Raw genomic sequence first — 10,379 nt, forward strand, 5'->3', positions numbered from 1 at the left:
AGGAAGCATTCGTAATAGTAGTCACGTGATGATTGAAATTAATTGCAGGACCCTTAAAAACGCCTAGATCACGGATGACCTCAACGCGAGTAATATTGGTGGAATCCAATACACAGGAAAAACTAATCTCATATCAAAAACTCATATCAAAGCAGACTACATATGCTTGTCCTCCGCTATGGACAGATGGTTCAATCTGATGTATGAAGGAACACACGTTTGTTTCTGTGGAGCGGCCTTTCATGAAACCAAAATGCTCAGGAATAATCTTCCGACAAAAATATGCACAAAGGCGGGTGTGCAAAACAATTTCATAAACTTTAGACAAACTACAAAATGGGAGACTGGCCTATAGTTGTTGTTGTTATTTATTTATTACTTTGTTTATTTCGTTTATTACTTAGAAGGTTTTACATTGGAATAAGCGCAACAGGCGTTTACAATGTTGTTTCTTCATGTTACGGATATTAGAGTAAGATCTCAAAGTTTCGCATTCTGTCATCACTGCTAGCGCCACATTTGCGCGAAGTTTCCGCTTTCTGCGACGCGTAGTTTAGTTATGTCGAAAGCTGGGATTTCTTTCACGATCCTGGTAGAATTTCAAAATACCCAGGCGTAAAATGGCTTCCCTGAAGACTTCTCGGGTCTTCTTGCTCTGTCTACCGGGCAGAAAGCCGGCTTTCTTGGCAGAATAAAAACCAGCGTCTTGAATGATGTTCAGATCAACACTCGAACTATTTCGACAGCTGCCAGGCTCTCGCTTCCGGGACAAAGCCTCTTACTTCCGCACATTCACTTCCCGTGATGCCACAGGTAGTAGGTGGCGCATGACTCTGGAATAAACCAAGCCCAGGTCGAATTTTTTCCTGATAAATCAAGGTTCACTACATGCACAATTCTACATGCCCCAGTCTGCCTTGTTTAGTAAGTTCATGAGTAAAACACATTGTGAAAGAGCGCGCTAAATGGGAGGTATTGGCTCCCTTTTAGTGCGTCCCTTTATTTAATTAGCGTTGTTTTAGCTCTAGCTTAAACCATGTTTTTACGAATCCTAAAGATATGCAGGTACGTCCTCTCTAACCAAACGACTGCACGTGTTTTGTTTGTGCCTATGCGTCGCTAAAGGCATATTATAGAAATCTTAGTACAGTGAGAGGCAAGTTATGCGTAAGTCCTTGCGGTGCCCTGGCCTGCCGAGAAACAAAAATCGTGTTTATGCCACAGCAAAAATGAACTACTCGTTGCCTAATACTCAAACTCTATTCGAATATAGCGTTAGCGATTAATACGAGGCAATTGTTTTCAATGCCTAACGTTGTCTGATTTCGAAATCAAAAGGTTAGCAAATATTTTGTGAATCTCACGGGGCCCGTTTTCTGCAACAGATGCTACTTGTCTCCTTGTACTCTCGAAGTCTGCCTGCCTTCTCTTTCCGAAATAAATATTGGTTAAAATTGCTAGTAACCTTTGAATAAGACAGCGTGTTATTTTTGTGTTCTTTTTTTTTTTTTCCATAGATGGAGGCCACAAGATGCACCGATGAGATCAGATTCAAACTAAGCGACGCCACTGGCTCGGTTTGTCCGAAGAATGATGCCTGCATGGACATGTCCGACCTCTGTGAGGTCACCTTCCATCAGGACATACAGCCAGCTCCAGCGTCCATCATGTTCTTGCCGTACCTAAACGGGGTAAGTTTTGCTTCTAGAACGCTGTCTTTTAAGGAGGACGGAATTTCACTTTCCCTTCAATTTCGTGTCAAATTGCTACCGTGGTCATCACACCCGCCCAGGTGCTTGCTATCACTTTTATTTCCAAGAGGGAAAGGAGAGATGAAACTGAACGCTTGTATTTGTCAAGGGAACAGTGACGAATAAGTATTGTTTTCCCACTTAATTTCAATTTTTGAATACAAACATAAATGATAACTTATCATGCCGTCTCAGCACAATTTACGTGAAATACTCAACAATTGTAACACATTTTTTTCATGTCCTCGCAAAAGCATTCGCTTTGATTCGTTTCGTCTCTTTTTTCCTCCTCGCTAGGTGTCCCAGTTCTGCGAGCAGGACACCCATAATCCCGATGCTCCTAATTTGCAAAACGAGCGTCACCAAGGACTGTCCACCTGGGATGTGATAAGCAAACATGATGACTTCATTCGGTGAGATTTGTTCAAGTAACTAATTAGCAAGGAAACAAACAACGCGGACGTACAACTCATGTTTATGATGTCACGGCAAAACACTCCCTCTGGCTGGGAAACAAAGTAGAGTCACTGAATGTGTTTCCAGAGTACCGAAACTCCCAAGCTTTGTTTCGGAATGGCGTCGTGCCGCTCAAATTCATCCATATCCTTGCCGCCATCTTGGATCCTTGCATATTGCACTGTGCGATAACTGTAAGTACAACGCCAGCGGCGTGTACGCACGCCGCTGGCGTTGTCGACAAGTCTTTAGGTAAATGAGCGGTGCTGTGGATAGCACTTTAAATCATTTACGATATCGGTTACATTACAGTCAAGCTGTGCTTGTTATTATTACCCCAGGTTAGTAGTTATACCGATCTGGTACAACATCTAATTTTGAGATGAATCACCGTTCACTGCTTGAATATGCAGAAAGGCAAATAATTCAGTCTACCAGGGTAGTATGTGTAGTGCTCTCATTGCAGCCGCGTAGCTTATCGCTTAAAGCTTAGCCGCTTATTTCTGTCATAAAACTGAGCCGCTCGCATTTCGTTTTGGTTTTGTTTATGGTTTTTGAGTATGAAAAAGACCGTCGTATAGACAAATCATCACCTCATCAGTTTATTTACAACTGCAAACAAGGTTCCAGGACTGAACAGGAACGGGAGTGCATAAAACATAGTCTCAATCACATTTCATTGCTTGACAATTCGTTTGCTGGCCATACGAAGCTTGCGGCGAAGTCCAGCTATGATTTTCTTATGACCATGCTTGAGGCAGTTGGCAGTCAACGCCATCTCTGCAAATGGTCAACGCGGACAAACAAATTTGGCCGTGGCTTACGTGAATGGCTCGATATACATTCAATGGCTTTCTAAATTGGAAACACCGAGATTGTCTGCGTCACCATTCATGGTACCTGAGCAGCAAAGTACATCACCTTCACTCGGGACGTCGAGTAAGATCAAAGACCGTGCTGGTCAAGGCCTCATTGGTGGTGTTTTTTGTGTTTTTGTTTTGCCACAAGTCAGAAAAACCGTAAAATCAATAAAAAAAGACTCATACGGCAATCACTTAAATGCCCATTCACACAATCAAATTAATGTATGTGATCAATTACAGTTCGGAGAAATTTTGTAATCATTTGAATACATTTATAAGGAAGTAATCCCAAGTGTAATCTTATTATAGACATTCTACAACCCGAGACGGAGGTTTATAAGGATGGACGAACATAAACGTCTCAAACTCAGCAACTACATTTTTAATCACCATGCACAACTTCCTTTTATACAGCCATCTCACCCTCGCAACCTCCTGGAGTTTGCACACGCCTCGCCATGCCTGTGATCACAAGCGCAGCGCTTGATTTGGGGTATTTTGTGGTGAAGAACCTCTGGGTTGTGTGATGCAATGCTTGGATTCGAAATTGTTTGTACACGGGAGGCTCTTGTGAAAGTCTGTCAAAGTGGCCCCGAAACCGTTGTTGCCTTATAAAAGTTGTCATTTCCAGTTAGTTAAGAGAGGCAAGTGATGACAATTTTGGACGCTGCCCTCAAGAAGGCCTTTCTACACACACAAAAAAAAAGTTTTATGAGGAATCAGTTGCTCCATTTGAAGGATACAGGTTACAACAACAATATAATCAGAGATGGGCAGTATTTCAAATACAAGTATTTGAAATACGTATTTCAAATACTTCGTGTATTTTGCATTTGTATTTAATTACAAATTGGGTAATGTATTTGACGTGTGTATTTAAATACTAAAGCGTGGGTATTTCAAATACAATTGTAATTAAATACAATTTTGTGGGCGAAAATACATCCTTCAAATTTATTGTCACACTCCAGAGCAGGAAGAAAACTACGTTCTGCACCGAGTGCAGTCCCTCTCTATCAAGCACAAGCGTTTAGTGACTTTGTGATTACGGTGCTAGTCCAGGGCAAGTATAGTGACGAAATCGACCTTCACAGGCAGGCTGGCTAAATAAGTGCCTGTGACAACTTGTGATGCTGTTCAGCCTGATTTCCATTCATATTTTTGCCTCGAACGTTCTAAATTCGCGGGTCGTCCAGAGTTTCGTAACTGGCGCGAGTTGCAACAATACAACTTTCTCTAGCTAGTGCTGCGCGTCTTGGTCTTCTCGGTTCTTTGTTGGTCTATACCAATATGTAATCAACAAAAAAAGCTGCTTGAAGCTTTGTACTTTTTTCACCTATTACGTCCAAGCTGATTACATTTTTTGTGATCATATTTCTATTACGTTACTAGAACCTCGCACACTAACTCCCGAGTGTGCGATGCAAAATTAAGATGAGATACCCAGAAACCCGTTGCAAGTGCCCTGAAGTCGCTGATGCAAATTTTGAGGAATGTATATGGGAAAGTATTTGGAGGAGACCAAATACATTTGGTTGTATTTGTATCTTGTACTTAAATGCTCTTTTTTTTTGGAAATGTAATTAGATTTGTAATTAAATACATTTTTGACGAAGCATTTTGTATTTGTATTTTGATACATATTTGCATGTATTTCGCCCATCCCTGATGGAACATAAGGAAGGAAACACTTTATCCTACACGTTTGCAAGTACGACCCCTGGGCACCGCGCCGACTTTTGCTAAGACAACATAATCGGATATGGCGGCGCCTTGTGGCCGTATTCGCAAACATATAAAATCCTGACAAAAGTAAGAGAAAGCAATATAACAGGTCACAAGAGCTGTAGTTTGAAACGCCAATACAAAAGAAAATGTACAGCAACAGATTGTGTTTAGAGGCACTTTTTGGAAAACCATGCTTGCGCAGTTTCCAAAGCACTTGTTTTGACGTTCTCGCATCATTGATGGTACCAGCAAAAACACGCCTCACAGACAACTGAAGGTGCATCGGCTATCCGGTCCTTGCATGCATTACATTTCCATGACATGGCTTTTCTCTTGGCCTCGAGGACAGGAGAAAGAGCACACCAGCCATCAGCAGTTAAAAAGTTCTTAACCGAGTCAACATTCACTTGGTTGTCCAAGATCGCCTCTGGAGGTCTAGAAAGAATCATTTCCACCTTGACTTCATCTGCAAAGTGACACACATTTTCTGGACATTAATAAATGGGCACAGTAGTTTTAAGCGAACATTTTATCCCAGATTAAAAGAGGATAACCAAAGTTCATTTTTAAAAAGCAAAGATTAATCCAGGTAGGGGATAAGAGGGTGTACTGAATTAGACGGTCTACACGAAGGTGATTTCATCTATTCCAGAGTGTCTAACAAATCACTGAATTCAAATTCCCTGATTTTTTAGGTGTTTCCCTATCCTTGACCGTTTTTGGGTCAATATATGGCATTTCGAAAAAGTTATTCGGCATGGCTGTGCCGATAAGCAACCGCTGCGCTTCGTTTTGCGGCGTCGTGCCGCTTTCACTGGTCATTTCGACCGATTCAGCACACTTTCTGAGGGTTTCTCTGATAATTCCCCGACTTTCCCATATGATCCAATGCTTACATGGAAGAATAAAAAACAAAGTGGACGAATACGACACAATGCCTCTTTCGCATCAATAAAAGACGTGTTGCTTGTCCTCGACCACTCAACACTCTCAACTTCAACGATATAGAGGATCCAAAAGACTCTGGAAATTCCCGGTTCTTCAGGCTAGTAGGCACCATGTATTCACATACGGTCGATCTCAGTAGTTTCATTTCTACTAAGCGAAAAATACCAATTTAGGAATGCCAAGCATTGAAAAACATTCCGCAGAGGCCCACCGAGGTAATGAAAGTAATGCAGATATACAATTCTACTCACTCAACTGAATTCCTCTGTCGACGGCACATGCGGGATCTCTGTGTCCTACCAACCATGCCAGCACCATTATTTGCCTTTCTGATGTTTCCAGGTCTGCGAAGGCTTTTGGATTCAGTTTTTTTTCTAGAGAGTCCGATGACAGTGACATTGGAGCCTGCTGGACGACCGCGTGGCTTGATCCGTTTTGGCATTTGGATGCCTCGAAGACTGAGCTGCTCTGTGGTTGCTACGGAGGGACCACTGACAACCATAACTGCAACCAGAAGGTTTGGCTGAGCTTGTGGTTCTCCTGCACTAGCTTCTGGAGAACCTACTGTTGGTGTGCTGTCAAGAAGCATATCTAAGAGAAGCTGGCGGGCAGTCATGTTCACTGGACTTGAACAGTTTCTCTTCTGGACAAGCTGGGTGTTCTCCGGATGATACAAGTAATTTGACATTGGCTTGTCCATATGTATCTGCAGAGGCGAAGGCGAGCTTCGGCAACACTCCAGGACTTGAAGATCTATGTCATCATTGATCTGCAGTCAATAGCAGCTCTGTTGCACAACATCGGCAGGAAGCTAGCTTGCTGTATCTACTGCACTTGAACCCGAGTCGTTTCTGTCCGAGACCACAAGCTCAGTGCTCTCCAGATGGTCTAAGGCTGTTGCAAGGGTTCCATCCATCTGTCCTATTGGAGGTGAGGGCGAGATTCGACGGCAATCCAGTGATTAAGGAGCTGCTTCAACAGTGCTTTGTAGTCCATAGCAGTTTTGCCGCACTACATCGACAGTGTCCATCGTCCCGTTCCTTGATGAGTGTTTTGAAGGTCCCTAGGCGCTGCACAAATCTTTCGTTCGTTTCCTCCGAAGCCAATTCTGCAAGGTACTTGCACAACAGAAACGCAGCTCTGTACTTCTGTTGCTGGGTTTGCTGTTTTGGTTTCCTAATGATTGGAGCCACAGACGTACTCACGAGATCTGTGCCAGACTCCTCTTGGTTGAAACAGCCTTTGTTGACAATGGTAATACTTTCTGCTCCACGTCTGACTGTAAAGACCTTTTACGTAAAGACTGAGGCCCTTGGACCTCCATACTGCCAGGATGTGCCGACAGGGCAACATCATTAACAGCCTGAAGGAGCAGAAGCAGCTGGCCGTAGTGGTAACAGTTTCCCCGGAGCGTGAAAGGTAGTGTTACTGCCCCTGGTTGGTCCTCTCGCACATCAACCGACTTTGAGAGTTCTTGCTTTTTTCAGAAATGGAAAAGCATAACCAGTCAGGCGTCGCTGGTACTGCTGGAGGTTCTCCTCAGCTTCTAACTGTGCTGGACGCTTGTAGACTGAGTCGGTTGCCAGGCGGTCCCTCTATTCCTGCAGCGTGTTCAGTACACTGTACAATGCTGGCACAAACTGCTCAAGTGTGCAGTACAGAGGAACAACACTCTTCAGCTTTGCTTTAATACTTTCAAGGCGGTTGTTCCTAGTGTTATTAAAACTTCCAACTGAGAATCGTGGTCCTGTGTACCACTCATCTTTCATGTTGCGCCAGTTCTTGCCATAGTACTGAAGTGCCGGTGCTGGTGCTGTGGTGTCAAGCTGACTTTCAATTTGGAAGAATTTGTCGTCTAATCTCGCATGCACCATCCTTTGAAGGAGCTGGAGGGCATGGTCACGCTGGAAAGCTGTTATGCCCAACTTCGTGCAAGTTATCTCGCGTCTGAATGTTTTTAAAGTGTGAAACACACAGATTAAGAAATGCGCCTCGGGGAAGCGCCTCTTCAGTAAGCCTCTTTCCAGCAAGTTTTTGTCCACCATAATACACCGTATGCGCGCCCATGAAGGGTTGAGCTGTTGGAACTTCTCTAGGAGCCACCTCAAGCTCAACGCATCTTCTCTGACGAGGATCGCGATGCAGACGACCTCTGTTGATCCATTCGGGTCTGCGTTATGGATGACATAAACTGGAGTTCTAAGGTTGAGAAGCCTATATGTCGCATCCATTCCAAGAAACTCCGGATAGGCAGTCATTGTTCCCCTCATCGATGCAGTGGAGATCAGGAGTCCCTGAAACTGGTTGTAGCTCACAAGGACATGGCAGTCTATACCTGCATAGTCATGAACACAGAAATCCAATGTCTAAGAGATTAAAGTGAATGCAACACTAACGAATTACATGCCGATTTCCCAAGAGAATGTTGGGTACTGGGACACTCCATGTAGAGGGAGAGATAATGTCCAGCAAAAAGAATACACAGTCTCCTTGAGGCACCAATCATGATCTGTTGTATGAGCCATGTGACAGGATATAATAATGCGTGGGCACTACCTGGCTCCCTCAGCGGGAAAACCGTAACCAAAAGCTTTGGCAGAAAAGCGTGACCGCAGTTTTAACCTGCTCCATCGCCCTGGTTTTCCGCCCCCTCCTCCATCCATCCCCCCACCACAGACTCGCAGGTGCTGTCCCGAATCCCAGCGAGGACTAGGAGCACGAATCGACACTAGAAACTTGGCAAATAAGACTCGGCTTTAATGCCCAATTGAGGCCGGTTTGTCCTCCTGCCTTTCGCGACGGCATTAACTCGCAAAGACAGCACTCAAACACACCAATATAACTAGCCAACATAACTCGGCCAAAGGTAATGCTCATGCAATATTATATCATAGGAGAAAGCCTAGGTGCCCTCGTAGTTTTTTGTTATTTTTTTACATGTAGGTAGAAATGTGTCCGCCTAATTGTTTCCAAGGCTTATTCATCCATGGAATACTTTTAGGGCGTCCCAATAAATGTGTGTGAGACATACTGCAGTCTCTCTGAAGCATCTCCACAGTGTTTTTGAGGTCGTTCTTTGCTGGGGACTTCAGAGAGCTGGCCAGGTTTCTGAGATCCTTGAGCAGGACAACACGAACAGTTTCTTGCTGGATCTTTTGCTTTATCAGCTTTTTCTTTGCTTTGAGTCTTATCAGCTCCTGGACCTCCTCCTTCACCTCCCAGGCAGTGCTCGTTGCTTCGGAAGTTGCTCGTGGGTGGCCTGGAACAAGAGCAGAATTATAATATTGAATGTACCATGAACATGCAGCAGAGCTTGTGGCCAGTTTGTCTATGTGCTCAGATAATGCGGAACATATGCTTAAAATAATATCTAATATTTGTATCATGGAGCATACCTTTGACACGAGGTGATTGTGTTCTGTCTTGCTCGACATCATCTCCAAGTGCTCCCCATCTGCGGACACGCAGCATTTGAAATGGGCCGGACACCTATCGACAAAGGTTCTGTGAAAAAATGTAATTCACGATAAATCAACATAAGCATTACTAATTGTCTACAGAGGTGCTAAACAGATGGAAGTGAAAAGTGATACTTACTTGGTTTCTCGCTCTCCTTTGCTTCGGCTCTTTAAGTTGCGGCCGCCTTTGATACAGTGATAATGCACCTGGTACACACTGATGTTCTGGTTAATGTGGCGTTTAATGCCTTTCCGTTTCGCCGCTTTAATAGCTGTGATTCACGCTTATAATACGGCACGTAGTTCTCTTCGCTATACCTTCTCAAGGCATCTTCTAATGCCTCAAATGTCGCAAACTTTGCGGCAGCCTCCATGGCGTTCGCACGTGGTAGCGTCGGGCGCCATGCGAGATGCGGCCATTCGGCTGATTGGGCGTGCACATTGACTGGTGCATAGAGGATCCTCAACAGTCCTCGAGATGGCGCCACGAAAACCGGAACTGGAACCATGGACGGAACTCTAGTGGGGGATATAGTTCCGTCAGGACGGAACTTTACTGGATTCTAGTGTTCCGTCTAGACGGAACGCTAGACACTCCCTCTATAATAACCAGCTCGCCTACTTAGGTACGTTGTCTTTAGTAGTACTATTACTTTTGGAAGAACTAAACTTTGTAACCGTTGCTATTGTGTCCTCCCCCCTCTAAGGGCGCCCTCTGTCCGCTCAAATCTCCTATTATACTCCGGTGCAACTAAAGAAGGCAGGGCGAGGGAAAGGAAAGCCGGGAAGAAGAAAGCAGACGGAACGTGGGAGAGGGGAAACCTCCTCCTCTCTTTAGCGTTAACTCAGCTTCCTCCTCGTCACCGTCCTTTCCCTCACCCTCCCTTCTTGAGTCGCAACGGACTATAAGGAATCCTGGAACGAGGTTTCCGACACGAGGACCGTTTACCAAAATCGGTGGATTATATTTTTGTTTTTGTTATTTGCTGATGATATTAAGTTGTTTACAGCGGTTAAAACGGTTGACGATTGTAAATGTCTTCAGCGCGATATAGATTCTATTTCGGCGTGGTGTTTTTCAAATGACCTACTCTTAAATGAGTCAAAGACGAAAGTTATGTCCTTTTCTAGGAAGCGTGAAATTCTGAGTTTTCCCTATGTATTAGATTCCACCA

At 44.1% G+C, this 10,379-nt stretch overlaps 1 pseudogene; it reads right to left on the reverse strand.

Moving 5' to 3' along the window:
- Nucleotides 1-6,720: 6,720 nt before the first annotated feature.
- LOC121833597 lies at nt 6,721-9,578 on the reverse strand (annotated as a pseudogene).
- Nucleotides 9,579-10,379: the final 801 nt, after the last annotated feature.

Source organism: Ixodes scapularis, unplaced genomic scaffold (genome assembly GCF_016920785.2).
Source record: "Ixodes scapularis isolate PalLabHiFi unplaced genomic scaffold, ASM1692078v2 PGA_scaffold8__174_contigs__length_109621045, whole genome shotgun sequence".
In the NCBI taxonomy this organism is placed as follows: Eukaryota; Metazoa; Arthropoda; class Arachnida; order Ixodida; family Ixodidae; genus Ixodes; species Ixodes scapularis.